General features: G+C 48.9%; 1 protein-coding gene across 8 annotated transcripts in view; it reads right to left on the bottom strand.

Annotated features, from left to right (window-relative positions):
- Positions 1-17,696, bottom strand: part of PAK3 (p21 (RAC1) activated kinase 3) — a 245,185-nt gene that overhangs the window by 105,418 nt on the left and 122,071 nt on the right. The window contains exons 1-7 of one of the 8 annotated variants that reach the window (XM_057537887.1): positions 8,617-8,871; positions 7,578-7,643; positions 7,350-7,459; positions 6,351-6,540; positions 6,190-6,242; positions 5,709-5,924; positions 2,171-2,318 (exon numbers count right to left, since the gene is read on the bottom strand). The exons of 1 other annotated variant lie outside the window; for it this stretch is intronic. The gene's annotated coding sequence lies outside the window, so the exon portion shown is untranslated. Of the gene's footprint in view, positions 1-2,170; positions 2,319-5,708; positions 5,925-6,189; positions 6,243-6,350; positions 6,541-7,349; positions 7,460-7,577; positions 7,644-8,616; positions 8,872-17,696 lie in introns of those variants that run through there. 6 more of the 8 variants (XM_057537893.1, XM_057537886.1, XM_057537889.1 and 3 more) reach the window with 6 other exon arrangements.

Below are 17,696 nucleotides of genomic sequence, written 5' to 3'. Positions count from 1 at the left end.
CAGTGCAAATGTGCTGGAGTGTATGAAATTGAGTGTGTGTATGACCATATGAGAAACAGGCAGGGGAAAGTCAACCTATGTCTGAGTACGGAGTGTGTGTAATTGTGTAGGAATTTGAGGGAGGGTTACGGGTGACTGCATCATCTGAGTGGATGTGAGTGTATAGGTATGACTGGGAGAGTGTGAGAACATAAGAAAGAACGTAAAGAGTGTGTGAGAACGTGAGGGTGGGTGTATGATAAGTGTGGGTGTGTGTCAGTACGGAACTGTGAATATAGAGACGTGAATATGTATCAGTGTGTGGCAGTATGAATGTACCTGTATACAGTATGTCCAGAAATATGACGGTGTGTGAGGGCGAGGGGGTAAGAGCGATCATCACTATGAATGTGTCCAGTGTGAACAGTGAGAGTCAAGGAGGTAAATATGATCATGTGAACGTACAAGGGTATGAGTATGTGCTTGTGAGAGTGAGAGTGTACGTGTGTGAACACCGGAGGGTACCAAAATTATCTGGGATGCTGAGAAACCCTCCAGAAGTGTCTTTCCTCCCAAAGTCACAACATGTGTCCAGTTACACGCAAGCACCTTAGCCCCTCTCAACCTCTATCTCCTCATGGGTAAAAACAGTGATGATAAAAATACCTACCTCGAACTAGTATCACTTTTATAATCAGAAACAAAAACAGCAACTATCAGAAAAAAATTCCTACCTTGCAGAGTCACTGTAGGATCAAATGGTCTCATGCAAGTAAAATGCCTAGCACAGTGCTGGCAACAGTAGACAATAAATACAAGTTATTATTGTGGCTGTCATGGAACACCCAGGAGAGACCCAGGGGCTTGCTTCTTATTTTAGCCAGTTCTAGTTACCTTCTGTTGCTCAAGCTCTATAAAGGATCCCCTGCCAGAGCATCTCTGGAAAGCTGAATGCATCAATATCGGCAAGGCTGTAATTTCATACCTTCAATTTCACGGCCAAAACTCTGGAGCTTCCCCTCCATGAGATGGCATCACAGAAGCACCTGCCACTGAGCTGCAGTTTTCCTTCGTCCTGTAGGCCCAGGACAGGCTCAGTGTGAAAGGAAACTGCATTGCATATTCCTTGTTTGTTTTTTGTTTAGGTCTCTTTGTTTTTCTTGTTGGGCCTTTTTTTTTTTTTTTTGGTTGGTTGGTTTTGACTTGGGCAATATGAGAGATGTCTCAGCAACTGACAAAAAGACAGAAGACCAGACAGGGAGACAGAGGGACGGTAAGATACAGATAGCTGGACCGCAGCATATAGCAACAGAAGGCCAGACAGAGACGACAACAGAGGAAGCTATCATGGCTGCCTGAGAGGAAAAGAGACAGGTAGACGATCAGAGAGGCAGGGCAAGAAACCTGAAAGGAGTGGACAGGAAGAGAGAGAGGCCCAAATGGAAAAGCTGTTAGGGAACTGTCAGACACTTGAGAGAGACTAGAGACCTGTGAAATCTGGCCCCTACTCCTGAAGACCTTACGCAGTCCAGTTTACCAGCCAAGATGAATACTCCAGAAACCATGCAAGAATTAGTTAAGGCAGCAGAGAAACAAGGGCTACACTACATGCTACAGACTCAGGCGTCATTGGAGAGCTGGGGGAAGAAATGCTCCCTGGTTGGGTGGTAAGACAGAGGGAATGTTCTGGAAGGTTTAAGTTAAGCCTGCCAGGCCCAGAAGCTGGGATGGATGGGATGGGGGTACACTTTGAATAGGAAGGTAAAATGAAGGTTATGGGGCAGTAGAAATTACAGGAACCGATTGGTGAATTTGGGGCATGTGGCTGAAATGCCACTGCAATGTCAGGAAAGCAAGAGGAAAGGAAATGACAGCTTGATGGGAAGCATGTCTGTGTTACACTAAAGCTCTTAGATGGAGCTTGACATTTGCAAAGGACTTGGCAATGACTGTTAGCTTGTTTCTCCTGCTCACTCCAGGATGTAGGTCAAGGCTGTGAATCCCATGTTAGAGATGGGGGAACCAAGAGACCAAGCGCAGCTGCACAATCCCCCAGAAAGTAGGGGCTGTGCCCTGAGGCCTGGCTGGTGAGGCCCAGGCAGGGTCTTTGACATAGGGAGCTCTGGTGGAAAGGTGGCATTTACCTGGATTTGGAGATCCCTAACTCCCTGCCCTGGAATCCATTACTCACCTCACACAGCCACCGCTGCAGGACCTCAGCACAGGTGGGTGCTGCCCATGAGAAGGGGCCGGGCTGCCTTCAGCTCCGACGGGCTCAGTGCTGGGCACACCAGCTGCCACAAGATGCAAGGACTCAGCTGCTCTTTCTTGGGGGAAACCTGCCGAGAGAAGCATTGTGGGGGGGCGGGAACCTCCTTCCCCACCTGCTACTACTCCATGCAACCCCCCAAATATCACAAACACACACACACACACTACAGAAAATCCCTTAAGAAGGTAGATAATCAGAGTCAAGAAGTGTAAAAAAAAAAAAAGCCTCGGTACATGGGAGTCCGGAAAGGGCACTGAGCTGCGAGTTCCAAGTTGAGAACTGCTAGCACTTCACCACTCTGGATCTGCTTGCCGGTGAGTGGAAAAGACCTGCCCTAGTCACCCTGGACAAGTGCTGAGAGCACTCTATCAAATGACAGACGTGAAATATTTGCATATTTACAGGAGGTGGTAGAGTCCAGTGAACAGGAGGAAACTGCGAGATGGTGGCAGATGCAGGTTTGGCTCTGAGGCTACCTGAGCTGCCTGAAGACCCGGCTGTTCAGCCTGTTTCATCCCTCACCCCCAAGTCTCCACCGCCATTTCCATCTCCCTCCTCAACAACCTCCTTCACTGGGTTGGTGGGCAGGGTTGGGGGAGCACTCTGAGGTCCCCTGATTTGCTATCATCTCACAGCTGCTAAGGGCCTCGGACTCTGATCCTAATTGGAACTTTCCTCTACCTTCCACCAATCTCTGCCACAGGGATGCCTTCCGTAGTCTTCCCCAGATTTTGGGGGGTGAATACATACTGGGGTTTTTAGGGGGTTACAATTTCCCCTGTCTTCCCCAGAGAGGTTTCCATGTCCAACCACAAAGGAGACAGGGTCCCTTTAACCCTTCCCTTTCCTGCCTTTCCCCACAAGCACTTGAACCTCTCAAGGAGGAGACTGATATTCCCTTGATAGGACCCCAAGCTCTGCAATCCTTCCTTCCCTGCCCCCTCTTTCCTCCATAGACTTTGTCCTCAAAGAAGACCAGCACCTATGGCCTAACTTCCCATAGAGTCAGATCCAGGCCAGCACATGCTCTATTAGGGGATTCCAGGACGCAAAGGGTCCTAATCCAAAGACATGGATGGATGGATGGGTATCTAAAGGTGGAGAGAGTAAAACGGAAGCCTCAGGGAGCCAGGAAAAGCCCCGTTCTTCCCAATTCCCCTTTCTAGAATAAAAAGACCAAGCCATCCCCCAGGTCTGCCAGTTGCTGCTGGCAAGCCTCCAGAGCACGTCTGGCCCCCCAGGGCCCTGGCATCCCCTGCAAGAGTCCCACACGCACACTCCAAGCAGCCTTTCCAAATGCTACCCATTGCACTGCTGAGTGGTGACACCCCCGCCCCCAATGCATGAGCTCATCCTGCAAGGGCGTTGGGGGGGGTGAGGGAGGGAGGGCTGCCGTAGCTCCAGAGAGGGGCGGGACTTGGAGAGGGCCCAAGAAGAAGGGCCGCAGGAAGGCCCCTGCGCATCCCCAGGTGGGGGGCAGCGCCAGAGGACCTGGGGGAGCGGGGCGCTAGTGCACCAGCCGGTACTAACCAAGCAGCTCCGGGTTTCTGTGCAAGATCAAGAGCTTTCCTTGACCTACCTCCACTTCCCCTCAGCTGCTTATTGCTTCCACGGCAGCCCGCTTTGAACCCGCCAGCTGCACAGCCGGAGCCAATGCAGAAGCAACGGGCAGGACACAGGGCGCCACCTGGTGGCCGCACTCCTGTCACCCGTCTGGGGGTATGCTGTGGTGGAAGCGCGGGCATGTCTGTGTGTGAGCACGCACGGGGTCGGGTGTGTCTGAGCCGCAGCCTGCGCCACTTTGCATTTGCGTACCTGCACCGTGTCGTGCGTGTGCAGCCGTGTCTACATGGTGTTGCGCATGTGTATCACGTCAGTACCGTACTGTGTATGTGCGCCCTGGGTCTGCAGTGTGTTGCATGTGCATTCCATCTATCCCGTGCTTGCGGAGCCTGTGTCTAATCTATATTGTGTGTCATATGTCTACGCCACGTTGTGTGTCTGTATCTTCTGTGTGTTTATACTGCCCGTGTATGCACCTGTGGCTTAGCCTCCTACTGGAGGCTGGGGTAGAGATCAGTGCACCCCTCGTGCGCCTACCAGCACCCCAGCCTTGCTACATTCCGGCTTCCTGCCAGCATCTGTCTGGGGACTAGGGCTGCCACCTCTTTGGTAGGGGAGGGCATCTGTGAACAACCACTCTCTCCGCCACAGACCCCTCCCACGGCAAGTACCTGTCCCAGCACTGAAGATAGCTGGGAATGTTCCAGAACCTTTTTCAGACCCAAAGAAGGAAACTGGGCACTGGGGGTGAAATGGCTCCCTCTCTCAACTCCCAGCCCCAGACGGGCCTACAGGAAGTTGCAGCCGCCTGAGTTTCTCAGTTGGAAGGACTGAAGCCCTTCTCCACAGGAAGGAGCAGCTGCAAAGGGGGTTAAGCTCCGACATCGGAGCTGGGCCACGGGATGTATCCGGAGCTCTGCCAAAGGTGTCCCCGTTGAGGTCACTAGAGGGCGCGATTGTGCTGACTGTTAGGGGTAGTGTCTCTAGAAAGTACAGAATTCTAAAAAGCCCACCTGACTCAGAGAGAGGGGGGTGGTGAGGAAGACAGAAGGAAAAGGATACAGACCCTAAGCCGGGCCTTTCCTTCACCCTCACCCCAAGCCCTTCTGTTTTGAGGCTGAGTTAGGGAGTCAGGGCCACTAACGCATGTCCACCCCCCTCCAGGGTGTAAGATCTGTGTTAAGAGCCCCACGGCTCTTTTCAGGGCCTTGGTTACAGGGGCAGATTCTCCACTTGGGCATCTCTTTTCCTCCCTGTTCCCATTCACATGAAATAAACGTAAGGCCACCCTGCTGAAAGAGATGAAATGTGTGTAGTGGTTGTGGGTTTGTTTTGTACTGTTTTCCTCCAAATTAGAGGCACGCCAAAAAGTATGATTTAAAAGGGGTAAATTGGGGGGGGGGGCTCTCCTTTAGTGAACCTGTTTTTCATTACCAAGAATAAATGGACCCACTTCCTAAAATGTCACCACCATCTTAGAAACCACCTCGTTCAAACCCATCATTTGAAAGACAAGGAAATTGAGGCCCGGAGAGGGGCAGAAACACTCAGACCAGAACACTGGCTTCTGGACTCCCAGGGTTGGTTCCACCCCAGCTCCTGGTTCTCTAGTCCCTAAAAAATCTTCCTTCTCCAAATCCAGGACCCTCCCACCTCAGGGCAAAACCCTGGCCTCCATCTCCACTGTGTGGGCTCCAACACCGTCCTATTCCACTTCAGTGACCAGGTGCCCAGGTCTTTCTGTGATTTCCATCCCCCACCAGGAAATTGTTCATCTCTTCCCAGTCTTCAAGCTCCGCTTCCCTCATTTTGCTTCGCGCCCGCAGACCCAGCTGTGGCCATGCCATCTTGCCCCTCCTCGCATCCCCCTGGGTGCAGCGCCGATTGCCCCAACCTGCAGATAATTGACCGACTGTGCAAATCAGACACGGATCCATCGCATTGATTAACGTTTCCAATTAAACTCCGGGTTAGGCTGTATTAGTGACTCCAGTAATCACCGCGGATGTAAATGCAAACGCCTTCCAAAGTCGCGGAGCGCGGGAGGAAGCGACACATTCTGGGAGGAAATGGAAACAGACTGCCAGACCCGAGGGTTCATCTGGTACCCCTAAATCAGATTTGAAATGTATGGCTGTCACTTGATCCGAGGCCCAGGCTTCACACCTGAAAGGGAGGACTCTGGCCCTGGGCGCGCCCCGGCCTGCCCTTTCCCGCCCCCTGCCGGAGAAGCCGCGTAGTGCTGAGCTGGCAGCCGAGTTCACCCCAGGCCCTGCAGAGGGAACCGCCTAGCCTCTGGCCGGTGCCGAGCTTGGGGGACAACAGGGCAGCTGAAGCTTAAGCTGCACCCTAGATGCCTCAGCAGCTTCACTTACCTTCTAGGGCAGTGGTTTTCGCCGTCCCTGGTCTGCACAGGGTCCCAGGGCCCCTGGAAAGGAGGGCTTTCTTTCTGAGCACAGGCAGAGATACCCCCATGCCTGGAGCAGGGGACCCAGACCTGGCCCTGGCCCACCCCAGGTAAAAGCAGTCAACCTACCTGTCTCGGCCAGATTCGAAGCTCCCCCAGTCCGTTCTGGGGCCCTGGTCCCCCACTCCCTTCTCCTTACCCAGGAGGAAGAGCCATTTGTTGAGGCCGCTGCTCATCAAGTTTCTTCTTCTTCCCTCGACCAAAGCTACTGGCTCCTGAAGGTTGGGTTTCACCGGTGGGAACGCTACTGATTCCCCAACTACGGAGCAATCGTCCCCCTAAGTCTGGGCTGAGCCACAGGTGCCTCAGCCACCAAAACTGCCCCCAGTTCACCAGGAAAATCAGGGCCTTTGGGCTCCTGGTAAGATGCTGGCTTTTTTCTTCTCTCTCTCTTTGGCTTTGTTCCTATCTACTCCCCTGACCTTACCTACCTACTCTATCTGATTTCTAGATCTGACTTTTTTTTTTTTTTGGCCTTGGCTACCCACTTTGACTTCATAGTAGCTTAGTCTCTGACCTCATAATAACAGAGTCTCTGATGAGGGCAGCACCTCCCAATCCCCTAAGTTATTCCTCATTTCCGTCTCTTGTCACGTCTGTCTGCTCCCTTCCCCCAAAAGACCTCAGAGCAACCCGTGGGAATGGTCAGCTACTTGGAACGTCCTTAGGGTGTTGTGACCCCATGCCTGTACCTCTATCACAGGCAAACCCCCTTTTTCTGTTAGGTCTCTCCTACAAGGCCCACTTGCCTGCCTGGAGGCTTGGAGGGCCTGCTCCTTGACATCTCAAGGTCCCCCCTGGCCTCGAGATTCGCAGCTGTTGGCTTTTACCCGTCCCCCCTCCCCCAGTCTCTGGCTATTTTGCCTCTTTCCTGGGGGGAGGAGGATATGATATTTGTATCCAGAAACAGAGCCTTACGTGGCTCTCTCCAAGCCCTGGCCTGTTAATCGCCCATTACCACATTAAGCCCCTTTGCCCAAAGGTCTCCCTGATTAAAGGCCTCCAGAACCAAATCACAGACCTGCCCAATTAGAATTTTGCAGATGGCCCAGTGAAAACCGCACTGACCTTTACACCTCGGTCATTCCAGAACAGGGCCACAGTGTTGTCACCGACAGGAATGGACTTCCTTCTGTTCCAACACCTCAGACAGCCATACAGTTGGCCTGGATTTGAGTCTGCAAAACCATGAGGGGAGCGAGACTAACATGGCTAAAGGCTTCCCTGCTGAAAACCATTTTTTAAAAATAGCACTGCAACCGCCCCCTTCATGCTTCCCAAAGCCAAGCCACTCACCCTTCTCTCCTTCGCTTCTACAGACCACAGCCCAGAACCCTCAAGTCCAGAGTCTGGCACTGGATTCTGGAAGGTGGGACCAAAAGAACAAGTGGAGCCTCTGGCTCCGTCCCTGCGGGCACCGCCCTCCCACCGCTCCCGCACTCCACCCCTCCACCACCACCGAGGGAAGGAGAACCTGCCAGAGCAAGAAATCGAAAGGTCCAATCCCTCCCAAAGTGTGGCAGGAATCCTGCCAGAGCAAGAATCAAAAAGGTCCAATCCCTCCGAAAGTGTGGCAGGAACCTCGCCAGAGCCAGTTCGCAAACTGAGGGCAAGGCCCCCTGCAAGCTGAGGGGGTCAGGGAAGGGGGTCAGTGGACCTGATGACCCTGCTCCCCAGACAAAGACAAAGGCCAACTGAGGGACCCCGGGCTTTCTAGGGACATTATTGCATCATTCTAGTCCTCGCAGGAGAAGAAAAGAGTCCTCCTCTGATTGCCCTCCCCGCCACCAAAAAGGGGGAGGGGGAATATAGAAAAATAAAAGAAAGGGGGGAAAGGCGCCCGTGTAAGAAAATCGTCACTTTTTCTGTTTGCTCGGGTTGGGCTGTTCCCCCTCCCCCGGACTTGCCGGGGCCGCGGCCACACCCCCTCGCCTTGTGGGGGTAGGGGGCTGCCGTCGCTGCTACAGTGGCTGGGGGAGGGAGGCGGGAAGATGGTATAAGACTTACAGCCTGACGTAGCTCCGGGGGCGGATTTAGCCTCAAGCGGCCCAGGCCCCAGTAAGCGAGTCTAGGGCTTGACCCAGCGAAGGGGCCCTGGTCCTCGGGAATGGCCCCGACACACCCACTTGTCCGGGTTCGCGAGTCGGGATCGTGTACACGGTGCGCCGGGTGTCAGGGCTCTGGGGAAGCCACGTAGGGGACTCGAGGCCGGGGCGCCGCGACAGCGGGAGCAAGGTCCAGGCAGGCAGAAAATCTGCCCGGCCGGCTAAAAGCAGAGCCCAGCCGCCACCCCCTTCCCCAGAGCGAGCCGGGTGCCACCCATCGCGGGATTTACCTGCCACTGGTCCAGCCACCCCGTCCAGACCTTGCCTCTCCCTCCGAGCGCTCGGGCTGGCTGGCGGGGCTGGGGCGCCGCAGCCCCGCGGCCGCAGCCGCAGCCCCGGGCTCGGCCCGCTCCCCACCCCCCCGGCTCTCCTCCCGGCCCCGCACACTTGCTCCGGGCCGGGGAAAGCTGCAGCCCCCCGCGCGAGACCCCAGACGGTCCGCCGCCCACAGCTGCACGCCCGCGGTCGAGCCCTGCTCGGCAACAGCTCCCTCGCCCTGCTCCTCTATGACGTCACCCGGGCTCTGCACCGCGCGGAGGCCAATCAGAGCCGGAGCAGAAAACTAAAATCACCCTGAGTGGGCTACTGGGGACCAATCTTTTGTTTCCAGGCAGGAAGCGCCGGGAAGGAAAAAAAAAAAAAATGAAGGGGAGGGAACAGGGAGAGGGAAAGGAAAAGGAGATGGAAACTTCTACACTGTCAGGGTTGTCTAGACAGAGGTGTGGCCCTCGAGAAAGAGGCGCACCTGACAGTAGGAGGGGAGGGCGGTTATTGAGTATATCTTCCTCAACTGCCCCCGCAGGAAGACTGGGATTTCAGATACATTTTCAGGGGAGGAAATCTGTCCAGCTACACAAGCACTTTTTACTGGGGGCAAATGGTTTGGATTTGGGACACCACCTGTCAGGCAACCAGTTTACACCGATGGAGTCTCCAGAATCCACAGTAAACTGAGAGGCAGGTATGGCAATGGGGTTCAAAGAGATGGCAATCTAGATAGGAAAACTACCTTTCTGCCCATGAAACACACATTTTAAAAACAGCATTATAGGGGCTTCCCTGGTGCCACAGTGATTAAGAATCCGCCTGCTAATGCAGGGAACACTGGTTCGAGCCCTGGTCCGGGAAGATCCCACATGCTGCAGAGCAACTAAGCCTGTGCACCACAACTACTGAGCCCACGTGCCACAACTACAGAAGCCCGCGTGCCTAGAGCCCGTGCTCCGCAACAAGAGAAGCCACCGCAATGAGAAGCCCACGCACCGCAACAAAGAGTAGCCTCTGCTCGCCGCAACCAGAGAAAGCCCGCGTGCAGCAACGAAGACCCAACGCAGCTAAAAATAAAAAAACAGCATTATACAAAAAGAGAATGATTAATCTACTTCAAATACAATATATATGTGTGTATACACACACATATATAGTTATATTAACAATTGTTAAGATGCGGCTGTTTCTGTCCATCCTTTCCCTAAAACCTCCCATGGCATCTCTTGTCTTTAAGAAAAAGTTCAAATTTTTGCCCATGTTGAAAGCCTTCTAAAATCTAACCTCAAATGTCATCTCGTGCTACTCCAAAATCCATCCGCCCTAGGATTTGGCTAGATTATGTAAATTAGCGTAGACCCCAGCAAGGAGACAGTAAGCTGTCATCAAAAATGACCAAAAATGCAAAATAATAAGTACATTCGAATTATAATGATGTAAAATATGTCTACACACACACACAAAAAAAATCAGAGATGAACATAAAATTGTAATAGTTGGGTTAAAGAAGTAGAATTATTGGTGATTTTTCCTCTTCACTTTCGAACTTCTTTTTATAAAGATAAATGTGTCCTCACATAGTTAAATGGTCAAGATGGGTCATGACCCTCCCCAGTGCACTTCTATCCAATTTTCTCAACACTGCATAACATCCAGCAATCATTTCGCTGTAATGTCAACAAAATAAGTTTCAAGACCAAGAGTGAACTAATACATCTGCCAGGGTCCTCTTAGGAAAAGTCACACAACAGGCCTCTAGATTCACCAGAGACAACATCTGGGGAAGTTGGAGATTGGGATTCCTCTTTGGACTAATTCATTTTAAATTCTGATGATATTGGGAATTGGGAAATGAATAATAATGACCCTTCAAGTCTATGACAAAGCAGGAAAGAGGGAGGCAAAGACTAAGTAAACCACATACTTTTAAGACTTTTTTAAGAATCACTTTGCATTTTACTTTTTATTTTCCTTAATTAAAAAATATATTTATGTATACATGAGTATTACATGAATTTTGCAGATGGGATTTGTGTCTAGATCTGAGTACAAAACCCATGCTCTTTCTAATATGATGTGTGGTATTACTGATTTTGTTAAAATACATATTTGCTTTAAAAAAAATCTGAGTATACCAGCTTGATTTTTTTTTTAATCAGTCATTTTTAAAAGGCTTTTTTTTTTTGGTGTGGTTACTGTCTTCTAATGCAAAAACTCCCATCACCCTCCTCCTCAAATCCTTGATTAATAGGTTTAAATCAGGATGGTTCTGCTTCCAATAATTTTACAGATACCTTTTAAATTAACTTCGGGGTTAAAAAAAGAGCAACCCATCACATTGATTTTTATTTTTACATCGTGGTAAACGTAATCTAAAAATCACTGACATAAATGAATGTCATTTACTTAGTGCTACATCTCTGATTTGTAAAATGCACTTCTTTGGGTTATTTTAAACAAGAAGAACACTTAAAAAAAAAGAAATAGAAAGATATAACTGGATTTTCCTGGCTAATGACTTAACTTGAGTCTTCTAGGCTATTGATTTAAATTGTAATTAAAAGGTATTTGATTTCACTCTAATCCTCCCATATACCTCAGCTATAACGCAGAGCTATTTATGCAATCACCCCACATGGTTATTTAAACATTTCATGCGTGTATTTCTTCTCTCCCTGGTGATTACAGAAACTAGCACGGGGCCAAAATCCTATTAGGTGCTTGACAAGTTAAAGCATAGTGGTGTCCTAGAAAGAAGACTGGACTTAGGAGCGGGGATCAACACAAAGACTTCAGTCTTCCTGTGAAAGGGTGATAACCTATTTCATTCTTGATACCATACAGCAGTCTTTACTGCTGCTGGGGTTTGTTCTCCAGGAATATAATAGCATAACTGCATGGGACCCTGCAGGGAAACTGAAATGTCTTAAAGATTTCATCTGTGTTCATCAACTCCCTTCCCCAAGCTCATTGATTTAAGGATACGACAACACTACCATAATAACCTCTTGGCACGTGTATCCTGCTTCTTAGGTTACACACCACTTTTGTTTCTCCCCGTTTGATCCTCACAATAACCACGACAGTGTACTGTGGCAATTATTATGACTTGCATTTCACAGATGAGTGAATGGAGGTCTGGGGTTGAAAGTAGCCTGTTCAATGCCTCAGAGAGATGATCCTAGAAATCAGGTCTCCCACTGTCAGTTCTGTTCTTTCTACCACCCTACATGGCAACTTCAGTTGTATTTCTCCTTTGGCTCCCACCAACCCAGTCAGCCCTTTCAGTCGCATGAGAAGTGAGATGGGGCTTGTAGCAACAGATGTAAACTAAAACGAATATCTTCAAACTGTTCCAGCCGAATCCCTGCTAAAGGGAACCCACCAGGCAAAAGCAGCCTGGATATTCTGGCTCCTTTTCCACCCCTGCCTCAAGTCCCAAAGCCAGAAATTATTCCCAGTAGTCGACTCTGGGTCTCTGTGGCTCTCAGTCTTCACAGCTTTTGCTGCAACAGCTGAACTTAAAAAAAAAATCCTCCCTCCTGCTCGGAATGCAAAAGAACCTGCCTTGGCAGCTAGCGCACAAGGCATTGGCTGGGCGCGCGGTGCCCACTCCTCTTTCATCCGGGCCTGCTCACTCTAACCTATTGTCATCATTGTAGTCAGGCCCTACTGGGCTCCTTCCCATCCCTCCCACCTTCTACTCCAATCATTAGGGGCTCCAGCTGTCCTGAAGGAGGCAACGTGGTGGGTATCCTGCAGGGCAAAGGTCTCATCCCACATCCCTTAAAACCAGAGGCTAGGGAAAGAGGGAAGCCCATGGCTAGGAAAACACCATCCTCGTGGGTCTTCAGAGTTCTGGCCAGGGAATCAGGAGACCCAGACTGTAGTCTAGCCTCTGGCTAGGAAACCTTGGGCAAGATTTGAATTTCCCTCAGCTTTAAATTTCTCCTTTGTGAAACCTGTCCTGCCTGTCTCCCTGGCCTCCTGTATGGATGCAAATGGCTAATGGAATATGAGTGGTTTTAACAGATTGCAGAGCTACGCACCTCCTTAATAGACTGGACGAACCCCCATTTACATATACTCCCTGTATGGTGGAACTTTGGGACTGGGTTGGGGGGGAGCGCTCCTCACCTTCCCTCACTATAATTAGCGCCCGTTAGAGACCTGCCCTGTAGAATCTACCAGCTTTCAGAAGCCCACAGCCTCTGCCCTCCTCCCCTCCACCAGGGAGTTAGCGAAGGAAAAGCGGAAGACAATTAAATGCAGGTGGCTGTGGATGAATTAATATAAGAATTAGGAAGTTCCTCTCCTCTGACTCGGTTTTAATTAGCCCCACTTCCATGGTCCTACATATCAAACCACATTATTTAATTGAGCTGATGCTCTGTTTTGCTCCTAAGTGGATCACATTATACATTCCTTCCCCACACACTCCGATCCAGGCATGGCCCGAACCTAAGTCAAACTGCAGAGTGAATTTGGAAAGTTGGTTTCATTGCTCTCTCCATTTTACTAGGGGAAAAGAGAGAGAATGAGAAAGTAGAGGACAAAATCTAGGGGACAAAGAGCCAAGGAGAGAAATAGAAAACCAAATCTTAATTTTTTTTTTTGGACCGGCTGGACTATGACGTCATGCTTTCTCAGCTCACCTGTGATTGGCTGCTCAGTTCAGCATCTGCTGAGAGCTAAAGGCTGATTATTTGCCAGAGATACAGACCTTTCAGGGAAGCTTTGAATCATTGCTGGTTGTCGTGACAACCTGGGCAGTGTCTGCTCCTGATAACCACATAATGAGGTTGTCAGGAACAGAAGTGGCCCCATCCCCACATCCAACCATCTGAAGTGGTGAGCAATAGAACATTTCTCTTAGGAGGCAGCGGGAAAAAAAAATCACCAACAGGCGTGGTGGAGATCCTGTCAGGTAAGGTACGTCAGCCAAATCCTGGAGAAAATCTCCTTCTTGAGGAGATCCTCACCTAGCATCTGCAGGTTCCCATCTAAACTCCATTGTATTCACTATAATTCAGAGACCCGAGGAACAGGTGGTGGAGGGGTGAGGCATCTCTGCAAGCGTCCAGCAAAGCTGAACAGAGGGAAGTGAGAGTAGAATGCTAAATAGATTAGGGCAAGGCACATTACATCTCTTCAAAGGACACCATCATGGCATGGTCGAGGGCCAATAGAGGGCATATGTCAAAGATGGCAGGGCATGGCCATACCCAGTCACCAAAACCAGATACAAAGGGAGCTTGAGGAGGATGGGTTGTGTGCTTTTCTTCCTGATGCTTTCATTTCCCTGGAGGTCAGCACCTCACTCTACATTATCTTGGGGCTCTGAATGTTCTTGAGAGGGAATATCAACTGCACCTTTGTGACACGTTATACATTCCTAGGACAATTTTATTAGCACCTACTAAGGACAAAGCACACAGCTAAGTGCTACAGATGCTACACAGACGAACCAAACCTGGACCATCTCCTCAAGGAACTTGGGATCTAGCTGGGGAGAAAAAATACAGACCCAAGTAACTGTGATACAAGACAGGTGTAGTAAGTACAATACTACAAGGAAAATCCAAAGTCCTCGATTTCAGAGGGAAGAGAATCACATCCAGACTGTTACATTCCAGCTCCAAACCATCTTTCCAGGCTCTTCTCCCATCAGTCCTCCTTTATTCCCCAAGCGTCAGCTCCATCAAACCAATATCTGTTTCCCTGATATGCCTTGACTTTCATACTCCTGTGCCTTTCCTCTTGCTCTTCCCTTTGCCTAGCATAGCTTTCTCTCTCCTTTCCCTACCTGGTGATATTTAACACGTATTTCCAGACCCTACTCAAATGGCATCTCTGTTGATGCACAAACGGTTCTGATATTTATAACCCCACAGGGATCTGTAACTGGTAGACATGGATGTTGACTGACATCACTATTGGGTACCAGATTCAAATTCAGCGACATACAAGAGAACGTTGATATAACCAATTTTGGATTACCTGGGGGGAAGAGAATAGATAAAGTCACACTACTTTTAAAAAAAGTCTTATTAAGATGATCAACACAAACCTGTTCTGCTACACATATTCTATAACTGTTTTAAATTTTGAAATAGTTTAAGGCTCACAAGAAGTTGCAGAAATAGTACAGAGAGTTCCCAGGTATCCTTCAATGAGTTTTCCCCAATATTTTGATACATTGTATTATTTTATTTTACACGACCACAGTACATTGTCAAAACCCTGGAAATTGACATGGATATAGTGCTACTAACTGAAATAAAAGCCTTTTTCAATATTCACCAGTTTTACATGCACTCTCCCATTAGATAATTTACCAACTCAGCTGAAAAGTAGCAAAACTATTAATTGTAGATCTGAGTGTCAACTTTTTTTTCCCCCTCAGGCCCATCCCCTCTGAAAAAGGCCAAAATCTGAGAGTCAAAACTTGCTCGGGACTGAAAGAGAGAAAATCAGCTTGGACTAAGAAAAAACAGCCCTGCCGTTAATCAGGCTGGGAGGGCAGACAAAGTCAGCTGCAAAGTTAACAGAAAACAGTTTCTCCCAAGGTTACACAGCAGTTGTAAAATGCCATAATGACCTTCGTCTTCTTTGAGTGACTACTACTATTGATACTTTCTTGCCAGCGATGGCCCAGACCTGCTTTGCTATTGTCATGTATTACTAGGAATACCAATTACTAAGCCACCCTTGACTCATGACCCAATTCCTACTCAACCTTCCTTCTCCTGATCCTGCCTCCAAAGCTGCAACCAATCCAGAAGTCATCCCTGCTTCCTTAGACCCTCCTCAGCATCCTTCAGTGGGAACCCAAACACTACAAAAGGTGTTCCCTCCTCCCTCTTTTCAAGAGTGGTACCCTACGGTTCCTCTGGAATGCACTTCCTCAATGCATCAGGTCAATACATTTGACTTTGTCCAACTACAGTCTTGTCTCTGGTAGCCTTTGGTTGATTAAGCTTTAACATAAATAACGCGATAACCGACCTATGGCTATCTGGAAGGCCCCGTGAACTATCAGGAGTTAGCCATATTTCCTTGAATCTATCTAGAGTCACACACAATACCTAAAACTGAGATTGACGCAGTAGATGCCTAATAAATTCTCACTGAGTGGACGTGGGATTGTCATATATCAGATTCGTTGGAATGGTACTGGATCCAGGGGACAAAAGCCCAGAGAAACAGTATTGCATAGAAGTTCAACATGCAGACTCTGAAATTAATCTGCTGATATTCAAATTCCAGATTCACTATTTAACAGCTTTGAGACCCTGGCAACTTATTGAGCCTTTCTGAACCTCAGTTTTCTCATCTGTGAAATGGGGATCTAATAGCACCTCCTTCTTAGGGTAATTGGGAAGATTAAATATAGATTAAATGCATGTAAGGTGGGAAAGCTTTAGGGTAGTGGGTCCCAATTTGCTGCACTTGGAATCACCTGGTGATCTTCACAAAATGCTGGTGCCTTACCCCCGCCCAGAGATTCTGATTCAATTGTTTGGCATGAATCTGGGCATTAGGGTTTTTAAAAATCTTACACTCTAATCTCCTCTGATTCTAATGTGCAGTAAAGTTTGGGGAAGCACTACATTCAGGATTTCATTACTTACGGATTATCTTTCCTCCTTAGGTTAGTGGGTAACCTCTCGCCATCTCTCTCAGGGCCAGGAAGTAGAATTGGGGAATTTTCCCAAAGGGCAGGCAGGCATTTAAGTTTGATTCTCCCTCAGGCTTTACCCAGCTTTTTCCTGCAATCCCCACCCCAACTGCCAGATGGTTTGTTCGACTTGGAAAAAAAAAAAAAAACACAGCCCTTTTCTTCCACGTGCAGAACAAAGTGATGAAGACTCTGAATATTCGGGTAAAATTGCAGCTGTATTCATCTTTGTCTCCTCTTTTCCCCTTCCCAAATACAGCTCAGTCACACTTCAAATCAAGTGGTCTCAAGTGTGAATTTAAAAACAAAGTTCAGGGAATTCCCTGGTGGTCCAGTGGTTAGGACTCCATGCTTCCACTGCAGGGGGCACGGGTTCGATCCTTGGTTGGGGAACTAAGATCCCACATGCCGTGACATGGCCAAAATAAATAAATAAATAAAAATAAAGTTAGAATTGAAAAAAAAAGTTAATACGCGCACGCAGGATCGGCTGGCCGTCACAGACGTGGTTGATAGATGCAGATCTCACTGTGCCGTTGTTCCGTATAGGTATGTACCTGTTGAGCCTCATAATCAATCCGTATTTTGTTATAATCCAGGAACTGGTTACATTCAATGTTCTCCGGTGTTCACTTGACCAGGTCACTTGTTGGGGAAGGGACATCCGAAACAGCTTGCCCCTCCGCCCCTTTGAATCAACCAAGCTAATACATTCCCTACCCAGTAAATACTAAATATGAATTAACTGATGAGCTTTATAGGTCAGTTAAAAAGTGAAGTTTAAAATATGTTCATGTTGATCTTTTACAAGTGGTTCACCCCCTCCCCTCCTTATTCATTCCAGCGGCTAATATGGAAAATGTAACGAATTCTGACCTGCCAGGCTCAAGTTTACTGCCAAAAAGGAAAGGGGGCAGGTTGCTAAGGCAAATTAATACTATAAGCATAGGAAAGCGACAGCCTGCTATGGGAGTACGCGAACACGCAGGTTTTAAACACCACTCTGACCGCACTTTGCATTCAAATGACCAGTATGCTAATTACAGGCCTTATCTGTTTGTTCAAGGCCTTAAGAGTCTTGGAAGCTCAGAGCACAGACCCCAGCCAGCAGTTTGACTGCACGTTTGTGGAAACAATAACATGGCATTTCTTTAAACATATTTTCAAATTCAAGCTTCTTACAAATCGAGATTGGCCTTTCCCCCATTCAGGGAATTAGTGAGGCTTAACTGTGTTCACTATGGTGCCGGGCCGCACAAACTCCTGCTAACAAAGGCCCTGACTCTTCCTGGAGCACTGCCGGTGGGGGCGGATTTCCATGGTAATTTGCTGGTTCTCTTTTGAAAGACGTGGGGCGTCTTT

This window comes from Balaenoptera acutorostrata, chromosome X (genome assembly GCF_949987535.1).
Source record: "Balaenoptera acutorostrata chromosome X, mBalAcu1.1, whole genome shotgun sequence".
Lineage (NCBI taxonomy): Eukaryota > Metazoa > Chordata > Mammalia > Artiodactyla > Balaenopteridae > Balaenoptera > Balaenoptera acutorostrata.
This window is presented reverse-complemented; position numbering and strand designations above follow the sequence as displayed.